Source organism: Akebia trifoliata, chromosome 12 (assembly GCF_017979445.1).
Source record: "Akebia trifoliata isolate Shusen 1 chromosome 12, ASM1797944v1, whole genome shotgun sequence".
In the NCBI taxonomy this organism is placed as follows: domain Eukaryota; kingdom Viridiplantae; phylum Streptophyta; class Magnoliopsida; order Ranunculales; family Lardizabalaceae; genus Akebia; species Akebia trifoliata.
This window is the reverse complement of record NC_141386.1, coordinates 6,504,779-6,518,051: the sequence shown is the minus strand read 5'-3', so window position 1 is coordinate 6,518,051 and position 13,273 is coordinate 6,504,779.

The window sequence follows — 13,273 nt, the reverse complement described above, 5'->3', positions numbered from 1 at the left end:
TTTCATAATGAGCTGATTTTTGGCAAGGATGATCTCCTCATCATAGAGATCATTCTCACAAAAAATCAGCCCATTCCAAATATTTTTGCCCATATAAGACAAAACGGTGTGTCGCAATGTGAGTCCCAATATGAGTCTTAGGAACACTGTTCATATATATATATATATATATATATATATATATATATGGGAAATGTTCAGCACCCTAAGTTTTACCACACACTTTAACAAACGTTTTTTGTCCTACATGGGTTAGAAGTTTTGGAATGAGCTGATTTTTGGTGAGGATGATATCTATGATTAGAAGATCATCCTCCCCAAAAATCAGCCCATTCCGAAATGTTTAGCCCCATGTTTACACGTTGAAAAATCGTGGACCGTCCATTTTTTGTAATCAATTTTGATGGGGTTAGAAGTTTTGGAATGAGCTGATTTTTGGTGAGGATGATCTCCTCACCATAGAGATCATCCTCACCAAAAATCAGCTCATTCCGAAACTTCTAACCCATGTAAGACAAAACGCGTTTGTTAAAGTGTGTGGTAAAACTAAGGGTGGCGAACGGGACCCTATATATATATATATATGAACAGCGTTCCTAAGACTCATATTGGGACTCACATTGCGACACACCGTTTTGTCTTATATGGGCAAAAATATTTGGAATGGGCTGATTTTTTGTGAGGATGATCTCTATGGTGAGGAGATCATCCTTGCCAAAAATCAGCTCATTATGAAACTTCTAGACCGTCCATTTTTGTTGAAAAATTATAGACCGTCCAATTTTTGTAAATCAATTTTGATGGGGTTAGAAGTTTTGGAATGGGATGATTTTTTGCCAGGATGATCCCCTCATCACAGAGATCATCCTCACAAAAAATCAGTTCATTCCAAACATTTTTACCCATATAAGACAAAACGGGGTGTGTCGCAATGTGAGTCTCATATATGAGTCTTAGGAACGTGACCCTATATATATATATATATATATATATATAGGACAGCGTTATTACGACCCCCATTACGACCCCTTTTGCGACTCACCGTTTGTCTTATATGGGCAAAAATGTTTGGAATGGGCTGATTTTTTGTGAGGATGATCTCTGTGATGAGGGGATCATCCTGGCAAAAAATCATCCCATTCCAAAACTTCTAACCCCATCAAAATTGATTTACAATAATTGGACGGTCTGTAATTTTTTAACAAAAATCGGACGGTCTAGAAGTTTTGGAATGGGATGAATTTTTGCCAGGATGATCTCCTCACCATAGAGATCATCCTCACAAAAAATCAGCCAATTCCAAACATTTTTGCCCATATAAGACAAAACGGTGTGTCGCAAAGGGGGTCGTAATGAGGGTCGCAGGAACGCGACCCATATATATATATAGAACAGCGTTCCTAAGACTCATATTGGGACTCACATTGCGACACACCGTTTTGTCTTATATGGGCAAAAATATTTGGAATGGGCTGATTTTATGTGAGGATGATCTCTATGGTGAGGAGATCATCCTTGCCAAAAATCAGCTCATTATGAAACTTCTAGACCGTCCAATTTTTGTTGAAAAATTATAGACCGTCCAATTTTTGTAAATCAATTTTGATGGGGTTAGAAGTTTTGGATTTGGATGATTTTTTTCCAGGATGATCCCCTCATCACAGAGATCATCCTCACAAAAAATCAGCTCATTCTAAACATTTTTGCCCATATAAGACAAAACGGTGTGTGTCGCAATGTGAGTCTCAATATGAGTCTTAGGAACGTGACCCATATATATATATATATATGAACAGCGTTCCTAAGACTCATATTGGGACTCACATTGCGACACATCGTTTTGTCTTATATGGGCAAAAATATTTGGAATGGGCTGATTTTTTGTGAGGATGATCTCTATGATGAGGAGATCATCCTTGCCAAAAATCAGCTCATTATGAAACTTCTAGACCGTCTAATTTTTGTTGAAAAATTATAGACCGTCCAATTTTTGTAAATCAATTTTGATGGGTTAGAAGTTTTGGAATGGGATGATTTTTTGCCAGGATGATCCCCTCATCACAGAGATCATCCTCACAAAAAATCAGCTCATTCCAAACATTTTTACCCATATAAGACAAAACGGTGTGTCGCAATGTGAGTCTCAATATGAGTCTTAGGAACGTGACCCTATATATATATATTCTGTTCAGCACCAACCATTTTGGCTAACATTTTAGCCAACCATTTTGTCCTATATGGGTTAGAAGTTTTGGAATCAGCTGATTTTTGGTGAGGATGATCTCTACAGTAAGGAGATCATCCTCACCAAAAATCAGCCCATTCCAAAACTTCTAGCCCCATGTTTATAAGTTGAAAAATCGTAGACTGTCTATTTTTGTAAACCATTTTTGATGGGGTTAGAAGTTTTGGAATGGGCTGATTTTTGATGATGATGATCTCCTCACCGTAGAGATCATCCTCACCAAAAATCAGCCCATTCCAAAACTTCTAACCCATGTTTTGAAAAATGTTTTGCCAAAATGTTTGGTGCTGAACATTTCCCATATATATATATAGGGTCCCGTTCGCCACCCTTAGTTTTACCACACACTTTAACAAACGCGTTTTGTCTTACATGGGTTAGAAGTTTCGGAATGAGCTGATTTTTGGTGAGGATGATCTCTATGGTGAGGAGATCATCCTCACCAAAAATCAGCTCATTCCAAAACTTCTAACCCCATCATAATTGATTTACAAAAAATGGACGGTCCACGATTTTTCAACGTGTAAACATGGGGCTAAACATTTCGGAATGGGCTGAGTTTTGGGGAGGATGATCTTCTAATCATAGAGATCATCCTCACCAAAAATCAACTCATTCCAAAACTTCTAACCCATGTAGGACAAAAAACGTTTGTTAAAGTGTGTGGTAAAACTTAGGGTGCTGAACATTTCCCATATATATATATATATATATATATAAAAGATAGTCACAGGGACTTGAGAGTTATATAGGCATGGACACTCAAAATTAGAGATTGTACATGATTGTATGATCGTGTTACATTTAGTTTTCTCTCCTAACCCTTGATGCAAGTTGTGGATGAATGAATGTCTATGCTTCAATGGAACGAACATATCATATTTTTTTTGGGTTGATAAGAATGCTTAAAAATATCAAATAATCCATACTTTTGATTGGACTTAATTAATCTTTCGCTTCCTTCAAATGAGCTCTAAAACTTTGGTACATGTTTCATCATGCTAGTACCTATGTCTCGTGTACGTAGGAAAAAGAAGGAAAATTTGTCAAAGCCATCAATGTCATGGAATTAATAATTTATTTAGGGGAATGACTCATTAGTTTTTTTGTATGATCAATGATTCATCTAATTAATTTTTTTTCTTCTCTCTCCCCTATTTTATAAAAAATTTCATCGAGTCAACTCATCAAATTTTTTAATAGTTAAATTGATGTTTGAATCAATTCGTTGATTTTTTTTAGGTATTTTAAATCGATTTAATTGAAAAAGGTTTGTCATAAAGTTTAACATGAGTTGACTCAATTATTTTTTACACATGAAGATTTTAGATATAATTTTATACTCATTAAAAAATATATGCAAGTTAAATCACTGATTTTGGTACACGTGAAGATTTTAGTTCGATGCATAACACCATTTCGCTTATCCATGGACTGATCTAGATTTGTTTTGTAGTTATTTTGATTCTTAGACCTAAACTAGGTGGCGACTTCCCATTCCCTAAAAATCTCCCATTTATCCATTTGATATTTTTTATTATTTAGTAAAAATTGTTGAGACGCTTGATTCCACTAGGGACTTTAGGGTCAAACTTGATCTGATCAAAGACTTTCCCTAGGTAGACCTTTGAGTCTACCCAATTGACTCAAGAGAATTTAGAATAGGTTAAATTTTGTCATTTCTTTAATGGATGTATGATTGATTATTGGATGATTAAGTGGATGCTTGGGTGATTTGATTCTTTTTTAGTTTGTGTCGTTGATCATCTTTCAAAAAATATCCCAGGCATACACCACTTGCACATTTAATTTATGATGCATCATAAGCTTGTATGTCCCTTATAGCTAACATGGTATTAATGCGTGACCCGATTTCCCTGTAAGATGTGATGTCATTCATGAAATCCACAATTCCAGTCACGTACCTAAATGGTAGATAAAATTGTGGCATCAATACCATTTGATCAGGTGATCTTGAAAGGTATATCGATGCACCTACATTTGGGTCACTTGAGCCTTTGTCCTATTGTAAGCCACAAACTCACATGTCCCTGAATGTCAATGTAATGCTAGTACGTGGTTAGTCTTCTTGGGGGATCTTAAACCATTTACGAAAGTTACAACCCTAGTCTCATACCTATACCATATATCAAATCAAGTTATCATGTACCATCTGATTAAGTATGCTCGAGAGGTATATAGGTGCACTTGGGCAAGGGTGGCCAAATAAATTACATTGCATATGATAATCCTAAAGTCTAAGAACCTTCCTATAGGTCGCGATTCGAACTTATCGTGGGTATTCCCGTGTTGTCTTTTTAAAAAAGAGAACTGTTCAAATGTTAAGACTATTAAATAAGAATCTTATCCTCAAGATAGTCAAATATTTTTTTAATTTAACCCAAGGCTATCATATTACTAGGTGAACCAACCCAATAAAAAAAATCAATTCTAACTGTGGCAATGATTCAAAATGACCCAGTCCATCTCAATCCAACAATTATTATTAGCCAAACCATTCAAAACGGCATTCAAATCTTTTCTAATTTGGGTCCTAACCCATTTCAATAGAAGAAAAGTGTTTTATAAAAAAATAGAAAGAAAAGAACCTTTACAAAGATCTATTTTTTACATGGACCTTGGAAAATTATTGAAATACCTTTCTTATGTCATATCAGAATGTTAGCTGCATGCAAGTCAGAATAATCATCACGAAGATGCACATTATAGAGAAAATAAACTTTGAAAAATTCATGTTGAGGTGTGTTTTTTTACTTCCACGAGTTTGAGGTAGACTGAAACCTTTTACACGTAATGGCTAAGCGTTGAAATCCTAGATATCATGTTTTCCATATTATTCATATGCACTTGTGTCCTAGTCGTGATGAGTACTATGAGATCATGGGGATGTCCACTTCAGAACTTTTGGCTAGGCCATCGTTGAAGATAGGCTATTTTGGTGACCTTGGTACAAGTTTGGATATTTCAAAAGAATAAACGAAGACCTTAATCCATAATGGAAGATTGTATTTAGTATCGTTATTAGGCCCTTACCGTTCTCATAGCCATTTTATCAAATATAAAATAAAAAACCTGGTGAGCTACTAAGGATTATCGATTGTGTTAAAGGAATTTTTGCCCGAAACATATTGACCTCCAAAAGTGATGGTTATACCATCCAAGAGTCCTTTACAAACATAGCTTTCCAACTCTCAAAGAAAGTCAATTCAGTGCTTTTCATTTTAGTTGAAACTTTCTCAAGTCTAGATGCCATGAAAAATGATGAGCGGAATGCTTCAAAGGAAGTCCCCCACCTACTTTATATGTGGTTATGTGACTATCTTAAAATTGTGGACCTTCCCTTAACCCTCGAGTATAGGCCGAAATATTTTTTTAAAAGAAACATAATAGTGTGTCACAATTCAATTAAGGTTTAGAGCAAATGGCTGGATTCCCGTCTCACCCATCATATTGGTTTGAGGTGTCCTTAGTGGACGACTGACTATCCCATTCTAGGTACCAAAAGATCCTTTTATGTTCATCTAATCAAATTCTTTTTTTATATATCTTGAACCCTCTATCGATATCGATTTTATACTTGTTAGTAGAAGTTTCAAGATTATTTTTTAGTTGTTCCTTCAATATGTCATGTTCTTTCAAACTCATCTCATAACGGGATAGATTTGGGAGACTTGCATCAGGCACCAAATTGGTATAATGTTATATATTCCTCATAGCAGACAATGAATCTAACATTTTCAAAGGAAGAATACAAGATAATTCGTTAAGGAGGGGCTGCACTTGATGACAAATTTGAGTAGGCGGGTCTCGATTGGAAGGTTGCACTACCATCGAAAATACTTGACTTATTTACTTTAAGTCCTCATTGATGTTGGTAGAAGTAAAACATGTTTCCTTGTCCTTAGTTGGTTTTACAGCTTTGGGCTTGTCATATGAAGGATGTATAATTACTTTGACACCATTATGCATGAAAGAATAAGTGTCGACTTTACCTCGGTAGGTGACATCATTATCATGAAACCAAGGCCTTCCCAAGAGGATGTGGCATGCTCTCATTGGGACAATGTCACATATAACATCAACTTTATATTGCCTAATGCCATAAAAAGGGAGCATTGTCTTGTCATATTCTTCTTGCATTCATTGTCCACCCAACTTATAGAATAAGGTGTAAGGTGTTGCATGGTAGGTAACTTGATTGCATCGACTATGTAGCTTAAAATTATATTATCTGAACTTCTACTATTTATAATTAATTTACACAATTTACCTTGCACTTTGCATGTAGTTCGAAAAAGACTATGTCGAGTTGAAGATCAACATGTTGTACTGATAATAAATTATGGATAATACAACTAAGATATTCATCTTCTTGGAACTTCTCGAATTGGGCTTCCAATTTAGTTTTAGTGATGAATTCTTTTTCACCAGCTATAAATGTAGATTGTAGCAAAAGTTCTGATACTACTTAACGTAGTGGAAGCGTGTGAGTCAATAGATTCGAAAGATTATATTCAATGGAACACTCAAAATCAATTTGAATCAATAGATTTAATTGATAAATAAGTAATAAATTGAAAGAAAATAAAACATAAAAATATAAAAAAGTAATTAAAAGATAAAAGATAATTGAATTGATTATTGATTGATTGATTGATTATTAATTTTTGGATTTAGAGCTCCTTATATAGATTGCTCCATCATAACAACTTGTAATCCTATTAAAATGCTAAAAATTAATATTCCTAATCTATTTATAACATAATACTAACTTTCTAATCATATTAAAACTCAAATTAGACACTTTTAATTATAGCCTAAATAATAAAAATGAATTTAAAATAAATTAAAAACTAACCAAGAATTGTACTTCTAACATAACTATGAAATAGAAATCCTACTAGAAATATAAATAAAAATAAAAATAAAAATAAAAATTTAATAGAATTAAAAAAAATACTTAGAGCTATAGATGTCTTACATCAGGCCCCCTTTCTTTGAAAAAAATTCATCCTCGAATTTTTCTTGAAGGCCTTTTTATTTTTCTTATTTTTCATTTATCTCTTGTTCTAATCCATTTCCAGTGATATTCGTTCTTTAGACTTTGCTTAAAGAATTTAATTGACCATATCATATCATCTAGTAAATCCATCATAAAAGTATTAATGCTTATCTTCTCCACGATATGAAAAGCTTGAATTTTCTTCAATTTGGTCTTCTTGTATATTTTGGCAAGAAAATGATATTTACTAAGAAAACTATTACCAAGTCTCCTCTTTCATACCTCTTGAATCTTCTATCGACACCAATTTTATACTTGTTAGTAAAAGTTTCAAAAAAAATTTTCAATATTTCTTTAATATGTCATGTTCTTTCAAATTCATCTCATAATGTGGTAGATTTGGGAGACTTGTATCGGACACCAAATTGGTGTGGTGTTGTATATTCCTCATACTAGTCAATAAATTTGATATTTTCGAAGGAAGAACACAAGATAATTCGTTAAGGAGGGGTTGCACTTGATGAAAAACTTAAGTAGGAAGGTCTTGGTTGGAATGTTGCATTACCATCGGGAACACTTGACTTGTTTCCTTTAAGTCTTCATTGATGTTGGTAGAAGTAAAACATATTTCCTTCTCCTTGATTGGTTCGACATCCTTGGATTTATCATAAGTACGAAGTAGAATCACTTTTACACCATTATGTATGAAAGAATGGGTGTTGACTTTACCTCGATAGGTGACATCATTATCATGAAGCCAAGGCCTTCCCAAGAGGATTTGGCATGCTCTTATTGGGACGATGTGACATATAACATCATCTTTATATTGCCCAATGCCAAAAGAAATGGAGTATTGTCTTGTCACATTTTTCTTGCATTTGTCGTCTACCCAACTTATAAAATAAGGTATAGGGTATTGAGTAGTGGGTAGCTTGAATGCATCAACCATGTAACTTAAAATTATATTTTCTAGACTTCCATTATCTATAACTAATTTGCACAACTTACTTTGTCCTTTACATGTAGTTTAGAAAAAAACTATGTCGAGTTAAAGGATCAACATATTGCACTAACAATAAATTACGGATAATACAATTGAGATGTTCACCTTCTTCAAACTTTTCGAATTGGGCTTCCAATTTAGTTTTAGTGATGAATTCTCTTTTACCAGCCATGAATTAGATCGTAAAAAAAGTTCTAATACTACTTGACATAGTGGAAGCGTGTGCATCAATAGATTTGATAGATTGTATTCAATGGAATACTCAAAATTAATTTTAATCAATAGATTCAATTGATAAATAAACGATAGCTTGAAAGAAAATAAAACATAAAGCTAAAAAGATAATTAAAAGATAAAAGATAATTAAATTGATTATTGATTGATTGATTATTAATTTTTAGTATTTTAGTAGGATTAGAAAACTACTTAGAGGTGTAGATATCCTACATTAATGTCCCATTTTATGAACAAAAGGCCCATGATCTTAGTTTTAAAATGTGGTGTGTGCAGTGTAGGGAGAAAGGGAGAAGTAGAAGATAATGAATTAGAGGAGAGAAAAGGGGAAGTAAGATTATTTCTTTCTTTTTAGTTCATATCCTACCTTATTCTTCTATCTCTTTGACTTGTTTTTGGCTTTTAAGTGATAAGTTTCTTTGTCTCAATCTTCAATGTATAGGATTTGATAGATAATTAAAAGAAAGTGATGGTTGATTGTGAGTTGAGAAAGAGTGATGGTTGACTTGAGAGTGAGTTGAGAGTTGAAAAAGTGATGCTTGATAGAGAACTCAAGTCTTGAGAATGTTTGTGTTGCGAGTGAAAGGGATTTCATATGATTTTGGAGGTAACTTTTAGGGGTAAAATGGGTTGAAAGGTAAAAAAATTGAATTGTATAAGGTTTGTGAGAGGGGAGGAGTGTAAATTAGAGGTGGTGGAAGGGAATTTGTGGAAGAGGGTGTAAATGGATTGGATATTTTAACCCATTTGGGTTGAGTGTTAGGTAAATTTAAATAAGTGGATTTTAATTAGAAGAATAGGGGTGTAAGGGAGTGGTTATATATTGATTATTATATGAGTTAAAATGAGTGGATTTTGATTAGAAAAATAGGGGAGTAAAGAGTGGCTGTATATTTTTTGGAATAATGGCGGATGTGGTGACATGTGTCCCTTTATGATGATCTTGGTGATTGATTATATTTGTTAGATTTGGGTTAAGACTTGGTCTTAAGATAATGGTTGGGTTTTAAGTTTAATGGGTTTGGTGGTGGGTTGTGTATGTATAGGGTTGAATTTTTAAGTCTAATAGGCTTGAGTGGTAGGTTGAGTATGTATTTGGGTTAAGGTCGGGTTGAGTTGCAATAGATTAGGGTTGGGTTGAGGGGTATGTGATGATGGTCTAGGAGAAGGTAGGTTTTTAGTCGATGGGTGAAAACGCCATCGATCCGCGGGGTGGACGGATTCGCTTTTGACTTTAAGGTTTGGGAGTCTGCACCTAGTTATTACGGTCTAGGAACCGAATATTGACTCAAAATGGATAAACAAATAATTAATTTACTAAAAAATACTGAGTCCGGGGATTACATTACGGGGTTGGAAAGTGTTAGGCACCAACCCCGCCTGGCAAACGTCGGTATCTACTAATTCCCAAAAATGATTGCATTGTTAAAAAGACCTAAATAATAATAATAAAAAAATAAAAATATCTACCTTTGGAATGCAACGTTTTTGTTTCCTCAGATCTGATAGAACAACTCCTCGTATAGTACTCCTCGATTTGTTCTATCACCGGATTCGCTTTAAACCTCCAAGACGAAGTACCTCATTCTTAGATCTGAATATTTCTGATTTATTTATGGATTTCTGGGTATTTTTGAGGGGTTTCTAAGTATTTTTTTGAGCTAAAGTTGGGGTATAGATGTTAGGTAAGGAGTTAGGACTTCAAAATTAGGATTTATGAGAGGCTAGGGAAGCTTTTTGACCTACTTTTTTTAGGATTTATTTTTTGATACGAAAATAGGTTGTAGGAACCCTTATTTATAGATTTTTAAAAGTACTTTTTAAATAGAGTTAGTGTTTAATTAAAATTATTTTAGATAGAGTTAGTATTTAATTATAATTATAATTATTTTTAAATAGAGTTAATGTTTAATTAGAATTACATTAGATAGTTTTATAGTTTAATTAAAATTCTATTAGATAGTTTTAGAGTTTAATTAGGTTTCTTTTAGATAGTTTTAGAGTTTAATTAGAATTCTTTTAGGATTTTGACTTTAGTCTTATTAGATTGATTAAGGGTTTGACTTAAGTCTTACTTGATTAACTAGAATTTAGGGTTTTGACTTAAAGTCTTACTTGAATGACTTGACTTTAGGATTTTGACTTAAGTCTTACTTGATTGACTTGAATTTTAATTAGGATTTTACTTTACATTAATTAATATTTTCAAAAATTTTAATTATTAAAATTATAAAATTACCATTTTACCCTCGAAAATGATTTTTTACGTTTTAAGTCATTTTTTAATGTTCTAAGATGTTTTGAAATCGATTTTTCATAAGGAATTCAATGAGAATATTGGTTTTTGTTATTTATAAAAAAATTTGTGCGAAATGGTTGTAAACTTTATGAGGGGCATTTTTGTAATTTTATTAAATTTTGTGAAAATTGGTGAAATGGTTTATTTGGTTTCGATTTGTTATTTTATGTGTTTGAAAATATTTTCCTGAGCGTAATGTAGGTTCTAGGGATGTTTTGAAATTATGGGTATTTTGATAATTTGATCTTTTTTTATTGATTTTTATCGTGAAGCTTATTTTTGTCTGCAGGAAGATGATTTATATGTTTTTGGGATTATATTTTCCTAGCGTAGCGTGGTTTCTACAATTTTATTAGTTTGAGATATCTCATCCGAATTTCTGAAACATATCTAGCAACAAAATATAACAATGGAATAATCATCCATCATTGGGAACCGTTACAATCGGGTTGACGAGTTGATTAATCAGGCAAGTGCAAAAATGGGGTGTCTACAGATGCCCCTCTTTGACAGAGGGTTGAAATAAATTAGATAGCAAATATATTTTCGTAGATAGTGCGATATCCGAATGCCAAAGCTAGTGACAGTTCATTTTGTAGCATGATTTAGCAATTCGTCGAGGCGTTCGGATCCTTATGGGTAAAAATCTCCCCGAACAAAAGGTTGTCAGGTCCTCGAGCGAGAGCTCTCACTGACGGTGTCAGATCCTTAAATTTTAGAAAATTCTCCTTGACTAAAATGTGCAAGTGTGTGCACTTGAAATTTGAGATAAATCTCAAAGGGTTTGAGCCAAATCCAAGTAAAACTAAGTAAAATCTGGGCAAAACATAAAATCTAGGAAAATCTGAGAAAAAATTTGACTTTAGAGAAAAACTTGAAAACAATTTGAGGTTTGAGAAAAATCTAAGCAAAAGTTGAGAAAAAGTTGAATGTTATACTCTACCTACCCTGGGTGAAAGAGTAATGAACTTATTTTTCTAGGAGTCCTACTCTACCTGCTCGGGGTTAAAGAGTAATGAACTTCTTTTTCTGGGAGTCCTATTGTAGACACCTCATTTTTGCATCCGCCTGATTAATCAACTCGTCAACCCGATCGCAACGGTTCCCAATGATGGATGTTTATTCCAATGCTTTATTTTGTTACTAGGTATGTTTCAGAAATCCGGATGAGGTATCTCGAACTGACAAAACCTTAGAAACCACGCTACGCTAGGAAAATATGATCCCAGAAATATAGAAATCATCATCTTACAGACCAAAAAGAAGTTTCACGATAAAAATCCCCAAAAATGATCAAATTATCAAAATACTCTTAACATCAAAACAATCCTAGAGCTTACGTTACAATTAGGAAAACCCATTCAAGCAGATAAAACAACAAATCGAAACCAAATAAATATTTCACCAATTTTCACAAAATTTGACAAAATTACGAAAATGCCCTTCATAAAGTTCACGATCATTTCACATAAATATTTCATAAATGATACAAACCAATATTTTCATTGAATTTCTTACAAAAAATCATTTCTAAAACATCTTAGAGCATCAAAAACGGACTTAAAATGTGAAAAGTCCTCTTTGGCGGTAAAACGGTAATTTCACAATTTTCATAATTAAAATTTTTGAAATTAATAAATAAAATATTAAATAATTAAAGTGAAATATTAATAAAATTAATTTAAAATTTTGAACAAAAAAAAATCGATCAATTAGGTTCTCAGGCAAAATTGTCGAGGGTTGACAAGATATTTATTCAAGGACCCCTCCATTTGGGGGGTCCAAAGAATTAAAGATATAATAGAGGGGGGTTCTCCAAAAAATTAAAGTCAATCAAGTAAGACTAAAGTCAAAATTAAAGTCAATCAAGTAAGACTAAAGTCAATTAAGTAAGACTAAAGTCAAAATTAAAGTCATTCAAATAAGACCAAAAGTCAATACCCTAATGGAGTTCTAATTAAATAATAAATCTATTTAATAGAATTCTAACTAAAACATAACTCTATCTAAAACAATTATAATTAAAATACAACTCTACCTAAAACAATTCTGACTAAAATACAACTCTAACTAAAATAATTCTAATTAAACACTAATTCTATCTAAATCAACCCTTAAAAAAATCTATAAATAGGGGTCCTCACACTCTATTTTCGTATCAAATCATAAACCCTAAGAGAAGTAGGTCAAAAAGCCTCCCTAGCCTTTCATAAACCCTGATTTTGAAGTCCCAACTCCTTACCTAACACCCATACCTCAATTTTAGCCTGAAAAATATTTAGAAACCCTTAAAAAACATCCTAAAATCCATAAAAAATTCGAAGAATCCAGATCCAAGAAAGAGATACCTTGCCTCGGAGATCAGAAGTTAGATCCGGAGACAGAACAAAGCTAGGAGTACGGTACAAGGAGCAGTTTTTGTCAGATCTGAGGGAATAAGATCTTTGCGTATCGAAGGTAAAATTTTTG